Source organism: Nelumbo nucifera, chromosome 2 (assembly GCF_055504915.1).
Source record: "Nelumbo nucifera cultivar China Antique chromosome 2, China Antique-T2T, whole genome shotgun sequence".
NCBI classification, from domain to species: domain Eukaryota; kingdom Viridiplantae; phylum Streptophyta; class Magnoliopsida; order Proteales; family Nelumbonaceae; genus Nelumbo; species Nelumbo nucifera.
In genome coordinates this window covers 30,570,755-30,583,226 of record NC_142650.1, presented here as the reverse complement: position 1 = coordinate 30,583,226, position 12,472 = coordinate 30,570,755, and the positions used below count along the sequence as shown (strand labels likewise).

The window sequence follows — 12,472 nt, the reverse complement described above, 5'->3', positions numbered from 1 at the left end:
TACCCAACATTGTTGATTCTTTCCAATATTGAGTTTCAAGTTGTTTTGATAATCTAGTCTTTACTATTGGCTGGTTTTATTACAATTAGAGTAACTTGTATTTGTAACCGTCAAAGAACAATCTATCTATTCTGCACTTTTCAAATTATGTAACCTCGTGATTTCTGGCATACATGGTGTCATCTGAGTGAATAGACCAGAAAGTAACAAATATGGAGATAATGATTTTTAAATTCTAACACCTCCCCATGTCTTATAATAACTCTTTATAATATATTCAACTTCAACTCGGCGGATCAATTATTCAGTGGTTGCACCGTTTTGAACAGTTATTGACTTGAACTTGTACAGTTTGTGCTACAATGAATATCAGGTTCCAGTTCAATTCCAACTTCCAACTCTAGTACCCCATGACATCCAGCTGTAGCTTTGTTCTTGCATCTTACTGGGGTAAACAATTGGGGCTTTCTAGGGTTGATGTGGTTTATTGGTCCGTAGTTTGTCATTTCAATAGTAATTGTTTCCATCTTATGAATGGAGTGGTAATGTTTTGCCTTGTTTCCTTTAGTTATTCTGTTATTTCTAGTGTGATTCATCAGTTCTAACTAACCTTCATGTTTCCTGCCTTAAGAAAATGCATGAATACATTTATTATGTAAATTTTCGTTACAAACTTTCTGTGTGAAACCTTTTGCTTGGTCATTGGTAATCGCTGAGCAACCTCACTTGCTGAAAAGACCATTTTCAATGGTACCTGGAGTAGAGGTTTTTGCCATCTTTTCATTGATCGTCTATGGTAATGCCTACGCCCGATGGTATTTGCAACCGGCACGCCAAGATGCTGTTTCAGACTTGGGACGTCTTTTTTTGGGAAAATCTATTACACGGAAAAGATATGGTATGGACGACTATCGAAAGAGTTTTGACCAATCAAAACCCACTATATACCTGAATCATTATCACGTTTATTAGTCTAGTTTATTGGTCAGTTGTTTTTTCTAATCATATTTTTCCATATCATAGTGAACCCTCTTTTTTCCCTCCTTGGGTCTCCACGTTAATAGCCACTCCTTAGTGCTGTTTGGTATCGTTTGGTGTTGCATGGCAGTTGCAAGTTTTTTCTCCGTTTATTCATAGAAATTGGGCTCAGTTTGGAAGTACATAAATGCAAATACCTAGGGTGCAAATACATACATAATATAAAATATGAGGTTTTACACTCTACGTGTGGGTGCAACTTTGATGTGTTCCGGTCAAGTTCAAAGTTTCGATACAGCCCAATATGCCAAATTGGGTGTATCGGACTTTGTATCAACACTTTTCCCTCCCCTGAAACAGGTCTTGTCTGGAAACTCCTTATATTTCGTGTATTGGTGACCCACCAATGCGATATGCATGAAAATTGTTAAAATTTCATTATTCAAATTGGGTACCCTATTTGTACCCTAATAGAGTTAGAGTTCAGATTGTCACCCCACAGGTGGCTCACATCTCACTATCTCAGCATGTATTGGGAACATTTGTATTTGTCAGGGAAAATGTTTTCAATACACTGTTGGGATGTGCTGTGGAGCATGTGTGGGATGCTCATGCCAATTCTGAGTGAAAACAATTAAACCCAACTCTGGACTATGGTTTTAAAATAAGGATCCATTTGATTCATGGAAATAGGGATTTGGAATTGATATGGGATTTTGTTGGGTGAAATCTGAGTGATTTCCGTTTCTGGAGGAATGCCCAACTCTGGATCAAGGTTCAAAGTATCGATATGTATCGGCCAATATTGGCTGATACGTATCGTGCTAGTGGCTTCCTGATACGCCCCTACAGGGGGTGTATCAAGGTTCTGACTGATTCAGGGGGGTGGAGCTTTAAACTGCCCCCCTGAACCGGTTTGAAAAAAATAAAAAAAGGGTTAAAAACACTTGGTATCGCCTGATACGCCGGTCAGGGCATATCGGGCATATCGATATTTTGAACCTTGCTCTGGACCATGATTTTAAAATAAGGATCCATTTGGTTCATGGGAATAGGGTTTTGGAATTGAATTGGGAATGGTCAACTGTTTTGTTGGGTGAAATCTGAGTGTGATTTCCGTTTCTGGAGGAATGGCATTCCTCCATTTGAGGAATAAGAATCTCATTCTAGTTGATTCTGATGTCAATATTCCTGTTTAAATCAAACAGGCAGAGGGAAGACCATTCTAATTCTGGTTTTGTGGATTTTAATTCTAATCCCAACTACGAACCAAATGGTCTGATAATCTAAACCTTCTTCTAGGCATTCCAAAATAAATTTAACAAGGTTGAATGGTTGTACCGCTTGCCCTTTGGCACTAATAAACTTACGATACGACACCATTACAACAACGCTTAACAATATTAAACTTGACTATGGATATATCCTGATTCAAATATAAAACGTCGACGAAGAAAGTTTTTCCAATCTTATTTCTGGTGGAAAAGAAGAAAATTTCAGAAGCAACCAACTCCTGTCGGTCGATTTAAAGTCTTGTAGACCAAGGTACCACTTTCAAGTGCAGACTCTCATCCCTGCAACATCAAGGTACGGTTTAATTTTTTTAAAGACGTTTAGTTTATTCTTATGTTACACACAAGAAGATAGGTCAAAACAGAGATCGGCTATAGCTATCAGATCGAGTAGGAACCATTATTATGAAAATTTTGGATAGATTTGGAAAGGGTGCGCCAGGCCCGTGCAACAGTGAAACGCATGGGCGACGCATGAAGGCCCCAATAGCAAGCTACTATGATGGGCTTTCCCCCAGAAAAATTAATTTAATATCATGTGGGCCAATGGCCCACGTATCAGATATTAAACTGATAAGAACAGATACTACACTTGATCTTAGCCAAAAGGCCGAGAAAGGTATGATTGTTTCACTCTCTTCACTTGCATTTTATAACTCTAACTATCCTTGCAATGTTCCTCTACATTACCCATGTGGGACTAGAATCAATTTCCACTACTGCCATCAAAAGAAGCCATATCCAAATTTTGAGTTCCATAGTCCACACTACTACCACTGCAACTGTTAATGGCCCAACTAGATCATTCATCTAGTAGGACCCACTTCGAGTTCCATCCCACAAGGCTTTTCCCCGCATCAAAAGAATCTGGTGATTCCCTATACAGAATTCTTGGCAGACCTTTGTATCCTGAGTTCTGTTCCAGAAAGATCTTCTCCAGTTATGTTCTTCCCTTTCAATGGGTTAAGTTGCTTTTTGCCATAACATCTGTAGGTGGGTGTGGAGCTTATAGCAGTCACTCCAAGACTCAATTCTCTGTTTTCATTATCACAGCACCATCTCCATGTAAAAGCAATTGGATCAGCCTGAGGAATGTTGGGAAGGTAAAGAAACGGAACCGAAAAATCTGGTTTGAAGAAACGGGGGAGAACCCCGCTACATGCAAATATTTAATCTGACTAGAGAGCACAGATTATCAAAGCAGAATTAAGGAAACTCAAAAAACCAGGTGGCTAGCTTTAAGGTAATAATTCCTGCTTTGCCAAAGAAATGCGCACACCAGCCGATTGCTGGAGAGGGGGACGAAGTGCCGAGACACCTGCTGAAAGCTAGACACTTCAAACCGTACGTATATCATCGAAATAACTTGGATCTCCACACGGAAAATTGAATTTGAGTTTGGACTACTCGAAAACCAGTTGAAGAGAGTGATACAAGTCGAACTCGATGCGTATATTCGAGAGCTTTTAATCTTTGAACCAACCGGATTCCTAGCAGGCATAGCATAAGATTCAGTGAACAATTCCGATCTTGGAATATATAATCTTCAGACATAGCAGCCAAACAAAAAACCAGATGATACATAGGCAGCGTTTTGCCCAATTGGAAGACTCCAGTGCCCAGTGGCAAGGACTCCATTACAAACCTGTACAATACAGTAAAAAGCCAGATATATGCTTACAAGTACGATACCGTAAAAAGAGAATTAAGCATTCGAGGAAAAAATACTTGTAACTAATGATTTGTTCAGGCCTTCTCAGCACTGAGAAAGCCTTTCAAAAATAAGCGTATGCCGTTGAATGCGACGAGCACACGGTATTCTTTAGTAAAAGGCGAAAGAATAGTTCGCTCTGTGCTCGCCGCACGGCTCCGTGGAGATTAATCAAGTCTGAAGTAAATCTTATATAAAGTCTGTGGCCAATGAAGTTATCCTCTTACGTCCGATATGGGATTTAGGGAGGAGAGAATCGAATCAACTCTATCAACCGTGGACTTAGGCATTCAACATCCACTAAAGAAAAAAGTTTTCTTCTTCTTCTGGTATATAAAATGCACTTCCATTAAACCAGGTTAAGTCACTACCAATGGCAAATGATTCACAGCAGCACAGGTGTCTTTTATCAGGATCTACAATCGGCCAATCTGGGAGTGGGAGAGAGCCAAACCAACTCTGAAGAAGACTAATGGAACCCTTTGCTATAACTTGATGGGTAACGGAATTTGAGCATCTGTTCACAAAAGAAACACCACTTCTCTTTTACAAGAGAGAGACTCCCTGACTCAATAATCTACGGATCAGTTCAAAGCTATCCGACTCCAAGATACAATGCGAAGCGTGAAGACACAATCATATCCGATGCTAATAGCTGAAGCTTGGACAGAACTCCAGGCTCTTGAATTCGACTTAGAGCTACAAATTGAGAGTAGGGCCCAACCCAAACCCAAGTCGCGCGCCCAACTTCAAAAGAGTTGGGACCAAAAAGCCACGCAAGAAAAAATTGAGTCATGGCTGAAAAAGCAAGGGGAGATCAGCGCCTGCCCAGAAATAGAATAATGGGCGACTTGATTCTGGGCTCTGTTAACATGCTGAACTGAAGAAAAGTGGATCGAACTGATCCTAGAGCAGATCCACATCATTAAGAAATAAGAATGCTCCCCACAGAAGAAAACTCTATGTTTCTTCAACTATTGACAGCACTAACAACCGCAGAAGCATCAGACTCTAAAAGAACATGAGATACCTGCTCAGAAGTCAGAAACAGCTTTCGAACACCCATTAGAAGGGCGCTGGGCACTGAGCTCGGCTTCAAAGGTTGAATGGGCAGGAAGTCTAGACCTACAGCTTTAACCAACACCCCTTTTGAGTTTCAGAGATCGCAGGCGACTGCTCCTTGCTTGGACTCAGCAATGAAAGCTACACTGCATTTACATTTACCAAATTGGAGGAAGGTTGATGGATATATAGTAGTCGATCAGCTCTTCCTCAATCAAACTCTGAAGGTCCAGATAATAGAATCGTAGCTGAAGAAACAACTTCCCCATGATTAGTATCTACAGGTTAAAACTAGTAACAACGTGAAGACTATCTTAAAAAAATAGAATCCGCTTTCAGTTTTAATCAGAAGCGCTAGAAATTCAAACTCAACAAATGGCAGTGGAATTAAAACTTGAATTTAGTATTGGGTAGGGGCCGCGCGAACGCGTACCCCCGCTAGCACAAATTATGACGTACACTCTCCCACTAGGGGAGATGTTAGGCGGGCACCCCTCCCTAGTGCAATGGAGGTCGCCAACCTAGGCCATGGGCCTTCTTGATCACCCATCGACCCCGTCCAGGTAAGTATGGTTCTCTTTTCTCCTTTCTCTCTACTTATACCTCCCTCTCTCACTTGCTTCTTTTCTATCTTACCGATGTGGGACTATAAGCACATCCTGCCTCTTGCATCCCACATGATGATATTGGGATCTAGGCACACAATGACATCAACCATGTCAAAAATCATGAACTAAATAATGTTTAACCATCTTTGTGCATAGTTTTTATTTTGATGTGAAATTTTCGTTGACTGTCCAATAAAATTCAAGTCACACCCAATTGTTCTAGTGGGTCCAATTCTTCAAGGCCTTGTTTGGTTGATAGGATTATAGTTCCCATTGACTGCTTTTCCCGTGTTTGTTTGCATTCATGTGGGATCTACAAGAAAAAGCAATTTCTCTATCAGAACAAGGCTATTACTTAAAGTATCATCAGTACAATAGGAATTCAGGTTGCTCTCTATACACACTATATCAAAAAGAGGCAAAAGATGTAGAACATGATCTTTGATAACCTTGTAGGCTAGATCAGTAGCAATGCTCTGGCTTATGAGCTCTCTCTTTCAAGTTCACATCTGCGTCCCACAGTGTCCCACAGCACATCTCCGCCGTGCATTGGGAACATCTCCCAATGATAATATCAGTCTTGATGATGTCACCATCGAGAGGTGTTTCCAAAACACAATGGGGATGTGCTGTGGGACACTGGGGTGCCCCCTTGTGGGGCACAGATCTGAACTCCTTTCTTTCACTCTCCCACCTTGGCTAACTTGAACATCAAAGACTCCATACTCTAAGGAAAGAATTCTAGGAACTTTGACACACTTTGTGATCACAGGTCATCATAATCCTCAAGTCTTTCAATTATTTCCTCATTGCAGATTCGAGTCATATGCATATATGTTGTATGTCAACAATTTAAAATTTAAAAGCAAAATTTTTCATGAACATAATAACTATGTCCTTATATGCATATAATGCTAATACTGAATTGACCCCAAATCATTGCGTTTAGTAAATAGGAACATTCGATAAAAGGTAGAGAAGCCATGCGAGCCCTAACCCAGATCTCAACCCAACTTGCACCCCTAATACATTTACAACCAAATTTTAATTAGGCTTGGTTTAGAAAGATCATAAATACAAATATACACATACATACATACATATTTTACACTCTACATATTTTCTTTGCTTTGCATATCATGCGTCTTCAATAATCATTATTGTATTCTTCTTTTTTTTTTTTTTTTATCCAAAACAATGATATATAGCACTAACAAAAAACTTACAACTTCTCCACTGAGGAGACTCAGTCATGTCTTCTACCAAAAGATTTATAATATTTATAGGAGGTTATTTAGGTATTTTCCACGAAAACGTAAGCCATATTGGCTAAACTGTCATCACATCTATTTGCTTCTTTGTAGCAATGAGAGAAGGTAACATGACATTGGGTAATAAGCTGCATAGTGTTTTTGAAGAGAACTTCCATTCTCAATTGGGTGATTTTTCCTTGTTGAATAGTAGTAACAGTGGATGTTGGATTTTAATCTCATAAGAGATTAAATCCAATGGGTTTTGGTTGGTCAATTACATGAGAAATTGCACCTACATACTTGATTGAAAAATCAGTTATTCTCTTACAAAACCCAGTTTTGAACTTGTCCCACATTGGAAAATTATAAGTTTTGTTTTCAGTATTTCAATAGGAGCTGATTTACACTCCTTAGAATTAGTAAAGGAGAATATAGGGATTCGATATCGTGCAATGCGCACGCATGTGTGCGACGCAATGAGGTGCTTTAGAGGCGCACTTTGCTTGCACCTGCGTGGCTCGCGATGGGTGGCTTTGGTTTTGGTGCGTTGCTGACCGTTGATCACCGTTGATGAGATCAACGATCACGATTTGATCGGGTGTGATCAAGAGGCACAATTCAAAGTTAACAGCCACTAACTATTAACTACTTTTTAAACCTTCTCTAAACCAGCACCTACATTTTCTTCATACCTCTTCACAAATTATTTAAGGAACATGAATCAGACTCCAAAACACACAATATCGAAATTTACTCTATCTCTCTCTCTCAGTCCGGTCTGCTACAGTGTCACAGAAGGTTTCTTTGGAGACTCTTCAACTTTGCTGGTTGTAGATTCTCGCCCAAGGCTCTGTTGTATCCTGGGAACGAATTTGCTTGTAACCCAACAACAAACTCAATAAAACTAAGTGATGACAAATAACGTTCTAAAAACAGTATCTTCAGACGCGCCTCAGAGCTTCTCCTCCAAACTGAGTTGATAAGGAGTCCGATTCGATGATGAGAGGAAGGAAGCCTTTTTGAATTGCTTGACATAGCCCCTCATGAATAGCCCATAGTTTTGCCATTTCAATTGAAGCAATGCCAATGTTATTGAGGTATCCTCCACAGTCCACACCATCGACCCCTAAAATCTCTGAAAAGACCAGCAACTAAGCACGCCATTCCTGAGTTATGCCTAAGGTTGTGTTGAGGAGGAGGGACCCATGTAATGCATTTCCAAAACCTGATACCACTTTGAACAGATGGGTTAGCAGCAAAATATACATGTCAGTAATATATATTATTGATATCTGACCACATGGATTTGATGGATATTTCTTTCTTTTCAAATATTATGGCATCCCTAGATTTCCAAATGATCCACAGGGTATGACACAACAAGGATAATGTGTTTTTGGGGTTGATTTTGTAAACCATGAATCCAAGATTTAAAATTGTGAGGGATAGGTATAGCTATTGGAAAATAGGTCCATATATCTATGGTTTTTGGACAATTAAAGGACATATGGGTGATGTCTTCATTTTGACATTGACAAAGAGAGCATTTCTAGGTCAACTTTAACTCCTAAATATTCATTTTTCCTTGTTTTTTCTTAAAGCAATGAACCACTTCATGCATAAGCATTATATTATCTTGAATAATTGTGCCAGAGATAAAGGCCATTTGATTTGGAGAAACTAGTTCTGGAAGCTTCTTAAATCTGTTGACTATAATTTTAGTTACCACCTTATAGATGGTTAGAGGCTAATAAGATGGAATTGGGTGACCTTTTCAGGGTTTTTCTGCTTGGGGATTAGAATTATCAAAGTATGGGTCACTTCCTTAAGAATTTCCCCTTATTCAAAATTTTCCAAAATGCTGTAAGGCCATCAGGGCCTGGGGATTTATTCTAATCTCTTCTGCATTGACTTCTTTAAACAAATCGTTTATATTGTTGGAAACTGATTTCACAACATTTTCTTTTTATTTCCTAAGGGCTTTGTATCCATTGATTTTGTTCTTTTTTAATACTCTTCCAAATTGGGAATGTGTGATTTTATGCTTTAAAAACACAAATCATAAATCGTGAACTTCATCCAAATGCAACCTGATTCTTGATTCTACCTAGCTACTTTTTGGATCAACAGAAAGTAACATTACAGGTCAGCTTCATTCATCATAAGATGATAAATTAACCACGCTCAGAAAGCCAGACTCCATTGAGATCAGATCAACATGATAATACCCCATACCAGTCATAAAATGTATAAGGCCCCTTATGCCCACGCCTATATGAAGCCCAACAATTAAGAGATTGGACTGGAGTGTGGGTGTTATCATTGGTTTCACACTTTCACTTCACAGCCTGTGTATACACAGCTATAATGTTCCTGAATCAATTACCAAAAACAAAATTTTCTTTGATTAAGAAACTATCAAAATTGTAAGCAACCTCCTGATTAATTATAATTAGTTCAGCCTACACTGTGTCTAGCAAAAGCTGTAATATAGACCCTTCTATGTTGGTAGTATCAGCAGCTTAATGCATAGTTGCATTTCAATCAATTAGAATTTGAATTTCATAGAAGCAACGCATGGGCGACGAATGAAAGCCCCAGTGGCAAGCTATTGTGGTGGGCCTTCCCCAAGAAAAATTAATTTAATATCATGTGGGCCAATGGCCCACGTATCAGACATTAAACTGATAAATAATACACTTGATCTTAGACAAAAGGCCGAGAAAGGAATGCTTTCTAAACCCTCTCTACTTGGACACATTCAGTCCTGTTGTGAAGCCCACCACCATTTGTGTGCTTTCTCTTACTATTTCGAAAAACTGGCCCATCTTTTAGCTTGATGTGTAAAATGCATTTTTCTTCATGGGATTGTTGATGAAGAAGTTTATGTCGCAGTCTCTTGGATTCATTTATCCTCATCATCCTCACTTTGTATGTCGCCTTCGGAAATCTCTGTATGGGCTCAAACAACTCTAAGTTAAGTTCATTCTTAATTGACTATGGCTTCACAATATCCAAATCAGATTCTTCTTTGTTTATTCTTCATCGACAACAAGACGTCATCTTCCTGCTAGTCTACGTTGATGACATTCTCTTAATGGGTTCCAATTCTGATCTCCTCTTAGCCATTGTCAATACAATGCAAGTCTCTTTCGCTCTCAATGATGTTGGTGATTTCAGTTATTTCCTTGGCATTCAGGCTGTTCGTACATTTTATGGGCTCTGGCTGCCTCCACCACTACCTCTCAACATGATGGTGACCCATCAATGGAAGACGTTTCTCTCTATCGCAGCACCATGGGTGCATTGCAGTATTTGCTAATTACTCGACCCGATCTTCCCTTTGCTATTAGCAAAGTACGCCAGTTCCTCCACCGGCCCACCACAACTCACTGGCTTGTTGTCAAAAGAATTCTCCGGTATATATCAAAAGCACACTTGACTACAGGCTGTCTCACACCTTCCTCTTCTTTACGTCTCCATGCCTTCTCTGATGTGGGCTGGGTTGACTGCCCCGATGACCGCAAATCTCAAGAAGGTTATTGCATTTTTAATTTGATATCCTGGTCATCTCGTAAGCAGCCCATCGTTTCTAGATCAAGCACCGAAGCGGAATACAGAGCTGTTGCCATAGTCACTTCTAAGCTCATTTGGCTCAAGTCTCTACTCCAGGAACTTGACGTTCCTGTCTCCTCCGCCCCGTTCTTCGGTGTGATAATATTGGCGCTACCTACCTTTCGACAAACCTGGTATTTCACGCCCACACTAAGCACATTGTCAGGACCTTGTCACCTCTCACTCTCTCCACCAAAGACCATGTCGCAGATATATTCACCAAACCACTACCTGGTCCCCTCTTTGCTATGCTCCACTCCAAGCTTTGCGTGGCATCTCTCAAATTTTCTTTAAGCTTTCAGACTCCCATTGGTTGTTGGAAATTTCGCACCTGATCAACAAGGAAGACCACTCGTTGCATCAACTCTTAGAAATGATCTTACATAAAATGTCATTTTGGGGGTGTAGGAAGGGGAGTGTGGTTTCCCGTCTAGGAATTGTCTTGATGATCAGCCATAGTAATTGCAAGTGGAAATTTTACTTTAGTTGTTTCCTATACACAACATCAATTGATGTCACTGAAGTTAACGGAGAGAACAATCTCTTGGAATTTCTAAGGTGCTTTAGCCAAGGATTTCACCTGTCAGCGCAAAAAGATGTCTGAGGCCCCGAGATGTGGTCCTGGGGGCGAGGATTCTGACAATTAAGCCAGCCGAGGTGTCGAGGTGAGAGGAGGGTAGGAGCAAGTGGAAAAACAAGAGTGCGTAATGGGCTTTCTGCTACCTCTGCATGTTGGGTATTATTAAGGCTAGGGCCCATTAAGGCAACGACCACGTGGCCGAGCATCACTTTGTCATTACTAGAGGACGTGATCGAGGTCGAAATGCCTGCAATTATGGCCTCTCATTAAGTCAAAGAGGAAAATGTTGGATTCACCCTCTGATGCATGTGCAATATGCCAATATCCAAGCTCACAGATTCAATACACAATACGCAATACTGATATTATGAACTTTTTTTAATCAAACACGAGATATCATTTGAGCAGATAGATGAGGTTTGATGAGGGGCATTTTGATCAACTCACTAGATGATGGATATGTGGACGTTGTCAATGATGCAGCGTTCCATTCAGCAAGACATCTCTTCGACTCAATATGCAACAGTCAATATCAGGTACGAAGTTGAATTAGAGCGAGCTTGACCTACAACATCTAGTACAGCAGGACAGTTTATTGGAGTAACACGTGGCAGTCAGCATCAGATACGTGGCCGAGCTAGGGCGAGCTCGATCCCCCGTCAGCCCTTAGCTCGCTCGAAACAGCCCTGCAAACAACACTCATGTAAGCGTTATAACTGTAGCACAAAGAATGGTTCATCGAGTTGACCGCCCCCAGACCAGTAGGCGACCTGTAACCGTCACATAAATCTAGCAAACAACTGACCAATACACCCCAGGATTTAGGAAACAACTTCGTACAAGACTTAGAGACATTATCAGACAGTACCTGAACTTCGGGTAGCTATAAAAAGACCTCAGGACCACTCCAAAAGGTATGTAACATAAACTCTCACTCTTTTATATCCTCTCTAACAAATGATCATTCACTAACTTAAGCATCGGAGTGTCCCCCTGGATAAACATATACCCAGACACTCTAACTCTTCCTTCTCAACTTTTAGCTCAGACTCTGAACTCGGCCTCATAGCTCGATACTGTAGCTCAACTCACATCACAAGCTAAACCCGATCTAAACCACCTCATCAAACATGAGGGAGTGAACAGATTCTATGCTTCATCTACTGATGGAACCATTTTTGGCTTCATCAACGTTGAATCTTAATTGTTGAATTTTGGCACATAATTTAGTGGTTGGATAACACACACTAGTTGGATGTCTTCTTGATAAGAGCTAATCTCTTTTTGCAAGGATAACACAACTTTGCCAAAAGTCCCACATCGAGCAAATACAAAGGATCGAAGTTCCTTATCTATGCTTAGGAACCAGAATT

At 40.2% G+C, this 12,472-nt stretch overlaps 3 non-coding genes and 1 pseudogene across 3 annotated transcripts; all 4 read right to left on the bottom strand.

Annotated features, from left to right (window-relative positions):
* Positions 1–2,698: 2,698 nt before the first annotated feature.
* Positions 2,699–2,893, bottom strand: LOC148802065 (U2 spliceosomal RNA). Its single transcript, XR_016083205.1, has one exon. It is a non-coding gene; the product is annotated as a U2 spliceosomal RNA (small nuclear RNA).
* Positions 2,894–4,020: 1,127 nt separating this feature from the next.
* On the bottom strand, positions 4,021–4,139 carry LOC148802064 (U5 spliceosomal RNA). Its single transcript, XR_016083198.1, has one exon. It is a non-coding gene; the product is annotated as a U5 spliceosomal RNA (small nuclear RNA).
* Positions 4,140–5,454: 1,315 nt separating this feature from the next.
* On the bottom strand, positions 5,455–5,614 carry LOC148802063 (U1 spliceosomal RNA). The gene has a single exon (XR_016083345.1). It is a non-coding gene; the product is annotated as a U1 spliceosomal RNA (small nuclear RNA).
* Positions 5,615–9,459: 3,845 nt separating this feature from the next.
* Positions 9,460–9,635, bottom strand: LOC148802062 (U2 spliceosomal RNA; annotated as a pseudogene).
* Between the last annotated feature and the right edge of the window lie 2,837 nt (positions 9,636–12,472).